Genomic DNA, 17,077 nt, shown 5'->3' with positions numbered 1-17,077 from the left:
TGTTGCAGTCATCTGCTAGTGATATTGATTCCTTCTGTGCACTCTAAAAAATCCTGATAATTATGATTTCAGATTGACATCAGTTTCTGTGAATGTTATTTGACAGCTGCTCTGCCAGAATTTTGACAGAATTCAAATAGCACATACTAGCTATGTGTCAGCCTTTCCAGTTTGAAATTTCACCGATACTGTTGCTGTTTGAGATTTGGCAGATTTCAAATACCATACAATTGCTATTTCACAGCTGTTGTTGTAGTCATTTTTGGCAGATTTAAAGTACGTGGGGCTTTAAAGTACCAAACAATTGCTGTTGCTTGACAAGTTCACAGCATGTATATGACACAAAGGTGCATCGGTGCATACACCAGTAGTTCAACTAGAAGGACATAAACCACAAGTGCAACCAAAAGGAGAAATCACTAGTTTAGCAATACTGACATACTAACATGACCACAAGTTCAACCTAAAGGACAGATCACTTCTTTGCTTTTTTCTTGGCTTGCAAATTCTGCTTGTTAGGATCCTTCCTCTTCCTTCCACTTGCTTGTGCAGTATCTTTTCCTCTATTCTCTTGTTGGCTTGCTCTGATCTGTGCATTAGTATGTGCTTGCTGGTGAAGAAAACAATGCTTTAATACATAAAACAATGCACAGCTATTACAAGAAATGCATAATCAATACAAAATCAGCACAGTTATATACCTCGGCTGCCTTCATTTTCCTCCCTGTTTTCTTCAGAAAGGCATTCTTTTTCTTCCCCTTTTCTGGATTTTTGAAGCAACCTGACTTATTGTGGCCTTGCTTGCCACACATACTGCAGGTAATCTTAATCCCATGTTTTGACATTTTCTTCCCTTTTGGTGCTTCTCCTTCTTCCCTCCTCCTGTCATTGTTCCTAGGCCTACCAGGCATGCTCACATAACCTGGAGCTTGTGGTCTGGGATTTTGAGAAACAGGCCATCTTTCCTCACCTTCAACTGGCTCCAAACAGTGCTCGTATATTTTCTTAAACTGCTCTACTGAATAGCACTTGTGAATAAAATCTTCAATTTTTCTGCCAGACTTATATATAGCACTTATAGCATGGCAACAAGGTAGGCCTGCAAGCTTTAAGTACCCACAAGAGCATGTTCTCTTCTCCAAATTTACAGTGTAGCTCCTTCCTCTTCCACTTACATGCTTAACTTCAAATCCCTCTTTCCCATTCTAGAGCACATCACAGAATTGAGTCATTTTGATGCTCACCTTAAGTTTTTTGAAGATGTTTGGGCAAATTGGATTGGTAGTCCACTTCTCAGATTTTTCTCTGTTTTCTTGGACTCTCTTTGTCATTTTCTGTCTAACCTTTTCCAGCATAGATATACATGGATAAAATCTGGCCTCAATGATGGAGTTGTTAAAGGACTCACATAGGTTATTGTCCACTGAGTCACACATTGAACCAACAGGGAAAAAAGCTCTGGCCCAATGCTTAGGGTTTGTTCTCATTATGTCCCTTGCCCCTTCTGGTGTGTCTTGAGCTAACTTTGCTTTTCTGTACATGAAATCTTCTCTGTTTGCAGCCTTTGCTATAGCCCAGAATTTCTTCTGTAGAGCATGCTCTCTATGCTTCTTTCTCCAATTAGCATATATGTGTCTAGCACACATCCTGTGTTCTGCCTTTGGTAGATAGTCTTCCATGCTACTGATCAAACCCTGCATGATCATTGGATGCAAGGTAAACCATAGTACCAATGAAAATAATTTTTGCAAGTTATCGTACTAAAATAATGTACCAAAGGAGTACACCAAGAGTCGTGCTCCGTCTAGGCGACTAGACGTGATGACTAAAATAATGTATGCAAGTACTACAGTAGGTCGTGCTCCGTCGAGGCGACTAGACATGATGGCTAAAATAATATATCAAAGGAGTACACTAGGTGGTGCTCCGTCTAGGCGACTAGAACTAATTACCTTTTGTTGGTCTGAAATGAACACCCAGCCTTCACCTTGATTATTTATGTCCAAGTCTTTGATCAGAAGGCCAATAAACCATTCCCAATTTTTTGTTGTTTCTTGCTCCACTATTGCCCAAGCAATTGGGTACATTTGGTTGTTAGCATCCCTACCAACAGCACAAAGAAGTTCACCTTGACATGCTCCTTTAAAGAAACAACCATCAAGGCCAATTACCCTTCTGCATGCTTTAAACCCCTTTTTCATAGCACTGAAGCAAACATAAAATCTCTGGAATATATTTTGGTCCACATATTTAGGATCCAATCCTACAAGAATGGTACTACCAGGATTGCTTCTCAACAATTCTAGCTGGTAGTCAAAGACCTTAGTGTATTCCTCTTTCATCCCTTGTAAAAGCTTCTGTGACACTATCTTCTTTGCAGCCTTGCACTTTGATGTTGATACATCTGCAAAGAAATCCTTCAAAACAGTGGCTTTAATGCTGTCAATCTTCCAAGTGGGGTTGGCCCTTAAGATATCCTCATATCTTCTAGCAATAACTTTAGCAGTTACAAGGTGATTGTCCCTATTTGGAGCACACATATGTTCACTCTCATATGTTAAAACCTGAAATCTGGAACACCTGCTTGTCTTTGCACCATAAATGAGCCATGGACATCCTGGCCATCCACACTTGGCCCTAATTCTTTCATCCTCTGACTTCATGAAAATAATACTTCTTTTTGTGAGCAGTCCATATTTTGTTAGTGCTTTTTTCATCTGATTCTTGCTCCTAAACACCATTCCTAAACAAAAAGTAGGAATCTCTGTCTTTGGATTATACCTAACGAACCGGCTCTTCCTCCTGACAACATGGCCATCATCATCTGTCTGATCATCATATGAGTAATCCTCATCATCTGATTCAAAGTAGTCTTCTCCTATCACTTCTTCCACATTTGCCACAAGATCTATTGGAACAGCACCTGAAGGAGTACTTTCAGCCCACTTCTTGGAGGCTCTAATTCTCTTTTTAAAGGCCTTTGCTTGTTCCCTTAGTTCAACATATTCTTCATCCAGTCCACTGTCATCACTATCATCAGCATCACTGTTTGAATATACAGAGCCACTGTCTTGGGGTAGTGCCTCTTCTTGAATTGTTGGCTGTTGAGTTCTTGCCCCGGTGATTGCAGTAGTACCACTTTGTGATGCAGCATCTATTACCTGAGAGCTACCAGTTATGAAATCTGCACATAAATTAACTTGAGAGCACAACCCTGTATCATCACTCTGTTTCTTCAGAAACTTATGTTTTGTAGGGCTCCTAAGTACTTCAGTTATTACTCCTCTGATTTGGTACAAGCACATGATTAGTTGTTGCAGTCAACTGAGTATTTGGAACAATGGCATTTATATCATCTTCTGCAGTAATAACACAGTCAGGTGCATCATTACTTTCTTCATCAGCATCATTACCTATCTCATCCTCAAAGTTACTAACACTGTCTTCACTGTCACTTTCATTATCCTGCTCCCCGAAATATTCCACATAAACATCAGCAACTCCACGATCACTAGTGTAATCTGACATCTTCATACAACCAACATCATCACAGAGAAATAACAGGCCATTCACTAGTTCTTTACCAGGCAATAGAAAATAAAGTTTCATACTCTCTTTGAACGTCATGTGATCACCAAGAAACCCTTTGACCTCTGGTAAAGACAATTTGTCCCTCTCTATTTCTGACATTGCCTCATCCCCCCCAACATAGTCCAAATTAGGCCCAATTCGAACAAATTGTCCACCAAAATGAAACCTCACATTCAGTTTCTCACATGGATCCATGCTGCAGCACGAACCCTAGCCTACATTGCCAAAAAAAAGTCCCCAAAAATCAATGGCGAATACAACTCATCAGAACTAAATTTAAGAGCAAATCCAACTTTTTCGAACAAACAAAGAGAACCTACAAACCTAAACTTTCCTACCCGAAAACCCTAACTACAGCCACTCATCAGCAGCTGATGCAACTACTAGAAGACTCGTGAGAGAGATGAGGATTACCGATCTTTTCTCCCGCCGTCTTGATCGTCTTCCTATCCCCAAGATCAATCACCGGTCGTCATTGCCGCTGCACAGGAAGGGGGAGGAGAAGGAACGGGGAGGGGAACCATCGAGGGAGAGGCAGAGGAGGGACGCAGCGATTAATTTGGTGGTGAGGTTTAAGAGCCGACATGCTACGGCCCACGGCCAGTCCAGCCGATGGGCATTTCTCGGCCCATCTCTGCCACGTATGAAATCCCACTGAACACAAACGCTATCTCACGCAGAAAAGGCTAGGATAGGCTGGGATTAGAAAGGACAGGGTGACAATTTCAGGGATTTGGAGTTCAAGGTTCGATTCAGACTTCGGATACGAATACAAGGTTTTTTTTAGACTTTTCCCTTTATCTTTTCATGGGCCCATCACCTCGACGTGCCACCGAGCTGCTGACCTAGCCCTTCTGCATGCCCTCCAGCGCCCAAACACTTCGTCTCCCATGACCCGGTGGTTCCCCAAATCCGGTAGTGGATCTGCTCAGCTGCCACGGCTCCCTACCACCACAACGAATCCCGGACGCACAACCCCTCTCGGCCGTCGCCGGTGATCACTGGCCACCACAGCTCGCGCTACTGATGTGTCACCAGCGAGGCTCGCGTGGGCTAGGTTGTTGTCGATCTGTTCCTCTCGGTCGACGGCCTCCTTCACCTATGGCCAGATGTGCTCGTGGCCGGTGACAGGAGGACAATGGTCTGGCTGTGCTCCACGACCACCACCACCACCAAGCGGGGGAGTGCTGCGCCGGCCTCCTCTCCTCAGGCCTCAAGTCTGACCACCACCACAAGACATGCTCCTCCATGGGTAAGGAATTTTGTGTACAGATTGCTTCAACACTTTTGCGACCACACTGTACAGCTTAATAAGTTAATATATGCAAAATTCTGTACTTTGTGGTTGTATCAGCGTAGTGAATTTGATGCTCCAGAATGTTGCCCGTACCACTCAAACTCACTACATTGATCTTTTCTCGTTTTTCCCTAAGGCTCTAGCTTTGACCTTGCACATATAGTTCAGAGAGTAAAACAGGAACACTAGGCTATCACTGAATACACGAGTATGATATCCATATCATTTCCAGTGAAGAATTCTTGAGATATTTAATCCCCGCACAATCAGTATGACTTTATATCTATATGTTAACAAATAATTTCAGTCTGAAAATATCACTAGAACCAGCATGAAAATTTGACCTCTCGGAACATGAAAACAGTGGCTTACTTCAGCTGGCAAGCTTAAGAGATGGTTCACATTTAACAGGTTAGTTCACAAATATGGCATTATTTCCATCTCAGAGGCTGATAAATACAGATGTTGTTATGTTGATTACATCTGGGTGTGCGCAGAGTGGTCATGGTGAATTAAAAAATAACAGAAACAGAGGCCCCTCTTTCAATGTCTGAAGATTGGTTGTCTCATAGCGGGCTGTCAGAGGGAGAAATTCAGTTCCATAGCCTCAATGTAATTACCATCATCCCTGTTACCTCCTGCCCACTTCTGTTCATATTTACTTCTCTGTGTTGGCATGTTCCATAGAAGCAGTAATTTGTCAGAAATCTAGACTCGTGGGCAAATGTATTGCTTGATTCAGTGCTTTGCCATATATCAACAATAGAAGCATTCTGAGTAGCCCATGTCCTTAATTTTTTCAATAATGATGCAGGTGAGATATACTAATAATGATGCAGGTGAGATATACTCCAAGGCATGAAGATGGGTATTGTTGGTAGAAGGTAAATCAACTCTCATGCATGCCCTTTTCCATATCATGGATCCTACTGTCCAAATAAACCTTCACCCTCTAGGAGAGTACGATGACAATAATATCTGGGAGGTATTCTCGATGTTCAGATGCTCATTACTTGTGATTTCTCAAATTACTAATCTTCCCACTGATACTTTGCAAACCTTGTACTGGCAACAATGGTTGTGTGCACTTCTCGAATACAGAGGCCCTATGATCTTCTAAACTTATCTGAAAAATATTATTCGACTTTTCAGATCTTGAATTACTGTCAGCTAGGAGATGAAGTTCGGAGAAAGGAGCTAAAACATGACTCGCAAGGTCTGCTCTATATTGTACCATACAGTTCGTATTCTGGTAGTCTTGCTTCTTCCAAAATTTCTAAAATTTGAAATTACCCTCGAAGTAGTAGAGAATGGAGAAAACTGGAGTGTGGGCCAGTGTAAGCTTATGTCTCGGTAGGGTGATTCTTAGGTGGACCAAGATACTGGTCTCATCTGAAGTGGTTTGGAGTGGACGGGGAGTACAATGTCATGGTCATTGATCTTCTTGGTCCAAGTCTGAAGGACTTGTTCAACTATTGCAACAGAAAATTTACCCTTAAAACAGTACTTCTGCTTGTTGATCACATGGTGAGTGCTTACTATATAATTTCATTTTGTCTGTTAATATTGGCCACCTGTCTGACAGAATGCCAATGAATTTTTTTATCTGCAAACTCAAATCTCTGAGTCCTTATTTGGCTGATCCTGACAAGTTGATGTACAGATCGCCAGGGTAGAGTACATGCACTTGAGGGGCCTTTTCTTTATCGTGATATAAAGCCAGACAACTTCCTTATAGGTTTAGGCCGTACAACAAGCAGGTTTGTGTCATCATGAACATTTTTACCGGTACAAATGATTTATCAATTTTTCTTCACTTTATAAATTGTTGTGACATTTATTTTGTGGACTGACGAACACTGCCAAAAAAACATTGCAGGCCTAGATGTGGAGTGTGGAGCAACCAAGGCCGACCAAGTTGTTGGAGGACAAATTTTCTCTGTTCTCAAAGCTTGTGGTGGAATACATGATGAGGTTGATGCACCGTTGAGCCAGTGTCACAAATGTTATCAAATGAAAAATTCTCCTTAACCAAATTGTTGTATGCAAATATTAGGAAGGTACTACACCTCTTTGATTCGTCGGATCTGGTGAAGAAGCTGTCATGTAATGTGACATTTGTATAGCTAGGCGCACTACTGGGCATCGAAGGTCGTGCCGGCTCTCGACTTATTTCCTCAGGCGGCGTCCTTCTGCCAATGGGGCCTTTGAGAGCGAGGAGCTTAAGATTTAGAGGAGAATAGAAGGCTGAGGCCGGGGAAGCCAGCATATCATGAACTAACTGGAGGAGCTGAGCTGGATTTGCAGGGTGTGCTCCACTGACCAGCTTCTCTCGTCTACCCGGATGATGATAGTATGTAAAGGAATGAATAAATACTTCTCATCAGGGATAAAAGGAACGCATGGATATTTTACTTGGTATTCTTTCATGTTGGCCTTAACTAACAAACGTGTTCCCACTCCACCTTTGCCATGGGATGAGATCATGAGAACCACGCTTACACAATAGAGGCTATTGAGTTGTATTGTCAGGTCTGTTTACACACAAAAAAAGTATTTTTTTGAAATTGCCTGCAAAACAGCCTTGCGAGCATTAGCGTCAGCATCTGATCCTGGGAGAGGCGGCGACACCAGTCTGAGCTGAGGGTGCTTTTCTATAGGGAAGAGAGATACCAAGCCGGGCAACTTCCCCTACTAGTAGCACTAACTACTGAACACAAAAGCCAAGGTGACTCGGAACAATTATTTCACTTATTTCCCAACAGAGAGGCTACGTGATCCCACAGAAGAGCTATACGTAAACAAGGAATATATGAACCTGCTAAGGATCCACTCAACCAGTGCGGCGATGGAGCGGACGAGCACGCCTGCTCCCGCTAAGTGTGCCAATGGAAGAAGGACATGTTAGGCTAAGCATTGTATGCGAGCGTAGACGCAGGTGCAGTATATCGTACCATGGAACAGTGCTATACGTCCAGGGTGCCGTTTCATCTGACGATGCCGTCACGGCACACCGTCCGCATGTTCCCACGGTTCTGGACGGCAGACTCACATGCACAGCTGAGTTCGTTTGGTGCACGACAGCCGTGACGTGGGAGGAACATACACCGGTTATGCATTTGCTTAAAAGCTTGCGTTTAAAAAACTTGTGCTTAAAAGAAGCCAGCAACACATTTTCTCTGAAAAATAGAAAAGGCTGGGAGCACACTATGTAAAAAAGAGCGAGTGAACCAAATGCCCCGTTACTATTTTTCATTGGTGTTTCTTTTTTTTACATTTTTGGTTTTCTTTAATCTTTTTGTGTTAAAAAATGTTCATGCACGTCAAAAATGGCCATGGATATAAACAATATTCATGTTTATTAAAATGTTTCGTGTATATTAAAATTGACCATATTTCGTTTAAAAATGTGCATCGTGTTTTCACAAAATTTCATCATTCGAATAAAAAAGATCAAGCATAAAAAATACTCATAGTGTATTTAAAAAGTATTCATCATGTAATTAGAAATGTCATTATGTGTTAACACTTTTTATACTTACATGAACATTTTTTCTAAAGCTTTAACATTTTTTAAAAAAGTGTTCATCACACATTGGACAAACTTTCGGCGTGTCTTTAGAAATGTTCATTGTGTAGTTTCAAAAAAAATTACCGTTCATTGAAAAGTGCTCATTTTAATGAAAAATTGTTCATCTTGTCCTCACAAGTCACAATATCCATCGTGTACTTTTCTAGAGACCGTGTGTTCAAAAAATATTGATCGTGCATTTCAACAAAAAATGTTGGTTGTGTATTAAAAATGTTCGTCACACATATTTAAAACTGATCACCGTGTCATAAAAAGTGATCGTGTATGTATCATAAAATGTATGTAGTTTTTCACACGGAACCTATTTATTGGGATCACAGTACCGACTTTCAGGATACACTATATATTCAACATTTGAATCCAAGCAAGGGGTAGTAAAGCAAACCGGATCCGATAGAAACTCAAGTCCTGGACCAAACGTACAGTATCACACCCTGCCGCCACCGCAATGTCTCACTCCGTCAGACCGATCATACATGCCCAATAGAGTACGCGGCCGAACGTGACGGATGAGCGGGCGGCGCCACTTCAATGCCGATGCAGTGACAGAGAAGTCTACTCTGGCCGATGCGCCGCATTGAAGCTGGCTTCACGTCCCTTGCACTAAAATGGCACTAGTGACGAAGGTACCATGATGTGTCATTTGTCATGGCAAAAAAACTGTAGGTAAGTGAACACAGGCACCTAGCAAAAATGCCTAGATGAATCGGCACCTAGCAAAATTGCAATGATTCCCATCTTGGCATGACTTATGAAAAACTAAATTACCGTAAACTTTGCCATTGGTCTAATATACTCCAATGCTCCATAGAATACCCAAAATAAAAAAACTGCTAGGTAATATAAGTGCCATGTTACCTACAATAAAACTAGCACGGTGTACTTAATAAATTGCCATCGTATAAAATAATTTAAAGTAAAGATTAACCATGCCCGAACAAATAAATTTGTCATATTACAAAAGTAAACTTGCCATGGTCCAAATACAATTTTTCAATTGTCCAAATTACAAAATCTGCCATGGTAAAAAAATGTTTTCACTAATAATTTTCTAGGGTCTAATAATAAATTCATAATGACACAAAAGAAAGAAATTTGACATGGTCCAAAAAGGAATTTTGCCTTATTCAAAAAAAATGGCAAAAATACCTTTGTAGATCATGGCAAATCTGGAAAAGAAGCATAGGAATTTCCAAATTGCCACATTGGCAAATTTTAGGAAAATTTGTTTAAAAAAACACATGACAACCTTTTCAATTGCCCAGAGTTGAACTAGATGCGCTTGTAATTTCTTTTAGGAGGCTTCCCCAGCTTTTCCCACATGACTAGTCACAGTGGAGAGTAACAATAAGGCGCCTCACTCATTTATTTGGGCTTCTAAACTACTACTCCGTCCTAATTTATTCCTCACCATTGTAATTTGCGCTAAATTTTGACCAAAGATTTAACTGGTTTATTCCTCAGCATTATAATCCCTCCGTCTAGGTGTGTAAGTAATCTTACGAAAACCAAATCATCCCAAAACACTTAGGCGCGGTGCATTAACTTCTACCTCGTTTCTTGTTTCTTGACATACTCCCTCCATTCCAAAATATAGTGCGCCCGCGCTTCCCGAGGTCCAACTTTGACCATAAATTTAACCAACGAGACCAACTGCGGCGGGAGAAAAAATTATATAATTGAAAACTTCTTTCGAATACAAATTCACTGATATAATTTTTGCTCCCGCCGCAATCGGTCTTGGTAATTAAATTTACGGTCAAAGTTGAATCATGTAGATAGAGGAAGCACTACATTGTGGAATGGAGGGAGTATCAACCAATAAGAGATAAAGAGTGTGCATGCTTTTAATGACTTGAGATATCAAACACGACATGCAGTAGTTAGACTACCCACAATGAGAGTAACATAGGTAGTAACATCACATATTTCTAGATAAAATATATGATGTGGCAAACAATAAATGAAGAAAGAGAGGAAAGTAGTAACATAGCTAGTTACTACTAGTATGAGTAACATCACATATATCAAGGCAAGATGAGTCTATAGCATAATAAATGAAGTATTGCATGTTATCACACATATGTTACTCCCCACTATAGAGGTAGTAACAAAGACTAGTAACATACGCATGTTACTACTCTATGTTACTACCCATTGTGGCTAGTCTTAGTTCATTGCATGCAATATTATTAATTAGCAAATAAATATTAACGTTTCTCGTTTTCTCCTCCTCCTTGGTCACGGTGCACAACCTAAGATGACTTACTCACCTAGACGGGTGGAGTAGTGCATGTGACATGCACTAACATTTCATTAGTTAAATTTATGATCAAAATTTGACACAGATTACAATGGGGACCAATAAACCAGGACGGAGGTAGTAGTTATGGGATTACTAATCTAGAAAGCTAAAAGAATTGGTCCCTAGTACTCCTACTAGTAGTAGTACTCAAATTGGAATTCCAATTGCACGGCACAACTTGTTAGGCAAAAAAATCGATACAGGATGTAGGAAGCGGTTTGGGAATTTGCATGTCTTTCCAACCAGTGAGATACTCCATACAAAGTACGACAGAGAAATAACCACAGAGAAGGAAGCTAAAAGTAAACAATCAAACGAGCATTTTTGCATTTGTTTTGCATTGAATCGTTTCACAAGCTTGACTAGTGTTGTTTTTCTACTTTTACAAAAACCGCATCGTAATGTTAAAACGTGCATTTGCACGTACATAAGTAATAGTAGTACTCCCTCCGTCTAGGTGTATAAGTCTTCCCTCCTTCTTGGTCACGGTGCACAACCAAAGATGACTTATTGACCTGGATGGAGGGAGTAGCATAGTCTGCAAGTATATATCGAGAGAGACGTTTAGTACGATAGTATATAGTAAAGTTTGTGCTATATGCACGTACTTGCAAAATGCGTACGTATACACAAGGTTTCCAAATTTTCCCTTTTACATACTTAATTAAGGACGCTAAAAATTCCTGAACGTTCGGAATTTATCATTTGCGTCCCAAAACTAATGAGATCGCCTTACGAAACAAAAATTATACTCCTCCTAAAAGCCACGACGCTCGCAGGAGCGCTTGCAGCGCACCACGAGTGCCCTGGTGCGCGGCCGTTTCCCAGCGCGCTGACACAACGCCTCTTCCTCAGCCTGGCAACTCGCGAGGTGCTGATTGGCGGCTTGCCGGCGGGCGAGCGCGATCTCACCGGTGTGGTGATCCGGCGCCAACAGGCACTCTCCTTGCTGGAAGCGTGCACCCGGTCCACGTACCGCCAAGCGTAGATGAGGCGCTTGGGCCCGACTGCACTCAGGGCGTCGGCACGGGCGTCCTCCGCCACCCTCACGGCCCTCGCACGAGCCTTCTACCAAAGAGCCAATTGCCTGACTCTCTCGGACGTGACATAGGCCTCCCAGGCAGCTTGTTCCGCGGTGCGCTTCTCTTCCTCGGCCTTCTTCTCCGCCTCTATTTTGGCGCGCTCTGCTGGAGGCAAAGCCTCCCACAAGGCAACATCCATTTCTTTCTAAAGCTCCTCAAGGCTGGGGGAGGGCTCGGCGGGCGGCGCGGCGTGGCGTTCTCCTCGTAGCGGGGAGCCGACGCGTCCTCCGGCGCGCGTGCTGGCGAGATTGGGAACGCTGACGCGTCCACCTCGACGTGTCGCGGCGAGGAGCGGAACGCCGACGCGTCCTCCTCGACTAGTGGCGGCGAGGAATGGAACGGCGACGCGTCGCGTAGCAGCGAGGAGTGGAACACCGACGCGTCCTCCTCGACTAGTGGCGGCGAGGAACGGAACGGCGATGCGTGACCGTCCGCGCGGTGTAGCGAGGGGCTCCTAGGGCTTGGGAGGGGCGATGCCATGGTGGTCGACGTGAGAGGGAGGTGGAGGAGATAGCGATGAACATGAACGTGAGGGGGAGGAGATAGCAATGTCGTGGGAGGCGCAGTATTTATAGCGAGTAATGGCACACCTACGTAAGATAAGGACTGAGCTGCACTGACTTAACTGCAGGTCCAGTTGCGTCACTGACATGTGGGCCAGACCCCTGTTTACTCAATGTACCCCAGTTGCGTCATTGGCACGCACCTGGACGAAGGAACTAGTCTGCATTGTGCATTTAAGTTTTTTCTGAAGTCAATGTACCTCTACTTTCACCAGACTTATAGAAAAATGTGTCAACATTCACAATGTCAAATCAATCTTTTTACACTCATTATAAAACATAGTTCTTATACTCATTATAATCAGTATTGTAGATATTGGTATTTTTGAAGGAAATATGCCCTAGAGGCAATAATAAAGTTATTATTTATTTCCTTATATCATGATAAATGTTTATTATTCATGCTAGAATTGTATTAACCGGAAACATAATACATGTGTGAATACATAGACAAACAGAGTGTCACTAGTATGCCTCTACTTGACTAGCTCGTTGATCGAAGATGGTTATGTTTCCTAACCATAGACATGAGTTGTCATTTGATTAACGGGGTCACATCATTAAGAGAATGATGTGATTGACTTGACCCATTCCGTTAGCTTAGCACTTGATCGTTTAGTTTGTTGCTATTGCTTTCTTCATAACTTATACATGTTCCTGTGACTATGAGATTATGCAACTCCCGTTTACCGGAGGAACACTTTGTGTGCTACCAAACGTCACAACGTAACTGGGTGATTATAAAGGTGCTCTACAGGTGTCTCCGAAGGTACTTGTTGGGTTGGCGTATTTCAAGATTAGGATTTGTCACTCCGATTGTCGGAGAGGTATCTCTGGGCCCTCTCGGTAATGCACATCACTCAAGCCTTGCAAGCATTGCAACTAATAAGTTAGTTGCGGGATGATGTATTACGGAACGAGTAAAGAGACTTGCCGGTAACGAGATTGAACTAGGTATTAAGATACCGACGATCGAATCTCGGGCAAGTAACATACCGATGACAAAGGGAACAACATATGTTGTTATGCGGTCTGACCGATAAAGATCTTCGTAGAATATGTAGGAGCCAATATGAGCATCCAAGTACCGCTATTGGTTATTGACCGGAAACGTGTCTCGGTCATGTCTACATAGTTCTCGAACCCGTAGGGTCCGCACGCTTAAAGTTCGGTGACGATCATAATTAGGGTTTTTGTGTTTTGATGTACGTAAGGTTGTTCGGAGTCCCGGATGTGATCACGGACATGACGAGGAGTCTCGAAATGGTCGAGACATAAAGATTGATATATTGGAAGCCTATATTTGGATATCGGAAACGTTCCAGGTGAAATCGGGATTTTACCGGAGTACCCGGGGGGTTACCAGAACCCCCCCAGGGGTTATTGGGCCTACATGGTCCGTAAGGGAGAAGAGGAGGGCCGGCCAGGGCAGGCCGCGCGCCCCCTCCCCCCTAGTCCGAATAGGACAAGGAAGGGGGGCGGCGCCCCCCTTTCCTCTTTCTCCCTTCCCCCTTCCTTTTCCAACAAGGCAAGAGGGGGGAGTCCTACTCCCGGTGGGAGTAGGACTCCTCCAGGCGCACCCCTAGGGCCGGCCGCACCTCCCCCTCTCCCTCCTTTATATACGGGGGCAAGGGGGCACCCCAGGACACACAAGTTGATCTTCATGATCGTTCCTTAGCCGTGTGCGGTGCCCCCTTCCACCATATTCCAACTCGGTCATATCGTAGCGGTGCTTAGGCGAAACCCTGCGTCGGTAGAACATCATCACCGTCATCACGCCGTCGTGCTAACGAAACTCTCCCTCAACGTTTTGCTGGATCGGAGCTCGAGGGACGTCACCGAGTTGAACGTGTGCAGAACTCGGAGGTGTCGTACGTTCGGTACTTGGATCAGCCAGATCGGGAAGACATACGACTACTCCCTCTACGTTGTGTCAACACTTCCGTTGCCGGTCTACGAGGGTACGTAGACAACACTCTCCCCTCTCGTTGCTATGCATCACCATGATCTTGTGTGTGCGTAGGAAAATTTATGAAATTACTACGTTCCCCAACAGTGGCATCCGAGCCTAGGTTTTATGCGTTGATGTTATTTGCATGAGTAGAACACAAGTGAGTTGTGGGCGATATAAATCATACTGCTTACCAGCATGTCATACTTTGGTTTGGCGGTATTGTTGGATGAAGCGGCCCGGACCGACATTACACGTACGCTTACGCGAGACTGGTTCTACCGACGTGCTTTGCACACAGGTGGCTGGCGGGTGTCAGTTTCTCCAATTTTAGTTGAACCGAGTGTGGCTACGCCCGGTCCTTGTGAAGGTTAAAACAGCACCAACTTGACAAACTATCGTTGTGGTTTTGATGCGTAGGTAAGAACGACTCTTACTAAGCCCGTAGCAGCCACGTAAAACTTGCAACAACAAAGTAGAGGACGTCTAACTTGTTTTTGCAGGGCATGTTGTGATGTGATATGGTCAAGACATGATGCTAAATTTTATTGTATGAGATGATCATGTTTTGTAACCGAGTTATCGGCAACTGGCAGGAGCCATATGGTTGTCACTTTATTGTATGCAATGCAATTGCGCTGTAATGCTTTACTTTATCACTAAGCGGTAGCGATAGTCGTGGAAGCATAAGATTGGCGAGATGACAACGATGCTACGATGGTGATCAATGTGTCACGCCGGTGAGGATGGTGATCATGACGATGCTTCGGAGATGGAGATCACAAGCACAAGATGATGATGACCATATCATATCACTTATATTGATTGCATGTGATGTTTATCTTTTATGCATCTTATCTTGCTTTGATTGAAGGTAGCATTATAAGATGATCTCTCACTAAATTTCAAGATAAAAGTGTTCTCCCTGAGTATGCACCGTTGCCAAAGTTCGTCGTGCCCAGACACCACGTGATGATCGGGTGTGATAAGCTCTATGTCCATCTACAACGGGTGCAAGCCAGTTTTGCACATGCAGAATACTTAGGTTAAACTTGACGAGCCTAGCATATGCAGATATGGCCTCGGAACACTAAGACCGAAAGGTCGAGCGTGAATCATATAGTAGATATGATCAACATATTGATGTTCACCATTGAAAGCTACTCCATTTCATGTGATGATCGGTTATGGTTTAGTTGATTTGGATCACGTGATCACTTAGAAGATTAGAGGGATGTCTTTCTAAGTGGGAGTTCTTAAGTAATATGATTAATTGAACTTAAATTTATCATGAACTTAGTACCTGATAGTATCTTGCTTGTCTATTTATTTGTAGATAGATGGCCCGTGCTGTTGTTCCGTTGAATTTTAATGTGTTCCTTGAGAAAGCAAACTTGAAAGATGATGGTAGCAATTACACGGACTGGGTCCGTAACTTGAGGATTATCCTCATTGCTACACAGAAGAATTACGTCCTGGAAGCACCGCTAGGTGCCAGGCCTGCTGCTGGAGCAACACCAGATGTTATGAACGTCTGGCAGAGCAAAGTTGATGACTACTCGATAGTTCAGTGTGCCATGCTTTACGGCTTAGAATCAGGACTTCAATGACGTTTTGAACGTCATGGAGCATATGAGATGTTCTAGGAGTTGAAGTTAATATTTCAAGCAAATGCCCGGATTGAAAGATATGAAGTCTCTAATAAATTCTATAGCTGCAAGATGGAGGAGAATGGTTCTGTCAGTGAACATATACTCAAAATGTCTGGGTATCATAATCACTTGACTCAACTGGGGGTTAATCTTCCTGTTGATAGTGTCATTGACAGAGTTCTTCAATCACTGCCACCAAGCTACAAGAGCTTCGTGATGAACTATAACATGCAAGGGATGGATAAGACAATTCCCGAGCTCAACGCAATGCTAAAGGCTGCGGAGGTAGAAATCAAGAAGGAGCATCAAGTGTTGATGGTCAACAAGACCACCAGTTTCAAGAAAAAGGGCAAAGGGAAGAAGAAGGGGAACTTCAAGAAGAATAGTAAGCAAGTTGCTGCTCAGGAGAAGAAACCCAAATCTGGACCTAAGCCTGAAACTGAGTGCTTCTACTGCAAGCAGACTGGACACTGGAAGCGAAACTGCCCCAAGTATTTGGCGGATAAGAAGGATGGCAAAGTGAACAAAGGTATATGTGATATACATGTTATTGATGTGTACCTTACTAGAGCTCGCAGTAGCACCTGGGTAATTTGATACTGGTTCTGTTGCTAACATTTGCAACTTGAAACAGGGACTACGGATTAAGCGAACACTAGCAAAGGACGAGGTGACGATGCGCGTGGGAAATGGTTCCAAAGTCGATGTGATCGCAGTCGGCACGCTACCTCTACATCTACCTTCGGGATTAGTTTTAGACCTAAATAATTGTTATTTGGTGCTAGCGTTGAGCATGAACATTATATCTGGATCTTGTTTGATGCGAGATGGTTATTCATTTAAATCAGAGAATAATGGTTGTTCTATTTATATGAGTAATATCTTTTATGGTCATGCACCCTTGCAGAGTGATCTATTTTTGATGAATCTCGATAATAGTGATACACATATTCATAGTGTTGAAGGCAAAAGATGCAGAGTTGATAATGATAGTGCAACTTATTTGTGGCACTGCCGTTTAGGTCATATCGGTGTAAAGCGCAT

The 17,077-nt window shown here is 43.0% G+C and overlaps 1 long non-coding RNA gene and 1 pseudogene across 2 annotated transcripts; one reads left to right on the top strand and one right to left on the bottom strand.

The window, feature by feature from the left end:
- Window positions 1-475: 475 nt before the first annotated feature.
- Window positions 476-3,786, bottom strand: LOC147978898 (uncharacterized; annotated as a pseudogene).
- A 684-nt stretch (window positions 3,787-4,470) lies between these two features.
- Window positions 4,471-7,289, top strand: LOC125548147 (uncharacterized). 2 transcript variants are annotated; one of them, XR_015599644.1, is made up of 7 exons: window positions 4,471-4,843; window positions 5,253-5,299; window positions 5,386-5,500; window positions 5,703-5,772; window positions 6,041-6,415; window positions 6,552-6,648; window positions 6,768-7,289. It is a non-coding gene; the product is annotated as an uncharacterized LOC125548147 (long non-coding RNA). The 2 variants fall into 2 exon arrangements; XR_007300908.2 differs by having other exon boundaries at window positions 5,703-6,415.
- Window positions 7,290-17,077: the final 9,788 nt, after the last annotated feature.

The sequence above is a fragment of the Triticum urartu genome, chromosome 3A (genome assembly GCF_056163025.1).
Source record: "Triticum urartu cultivar PI428250 chromosome 3A, HENAU_Tu73, whole genome shotgun sequence".
NCBI classification, from domain to species: Eukaryota; Viridiplantae; Streptophyta; class Magnoliopsida; order Poales; family Poaceae; genus Triticum; species Triticum urartu.
The sequence above is the reverse complement of the archived record's forward strand: the minus strand, read 5'-3'. Positions and strand labels throughout refer to the sequence as shown.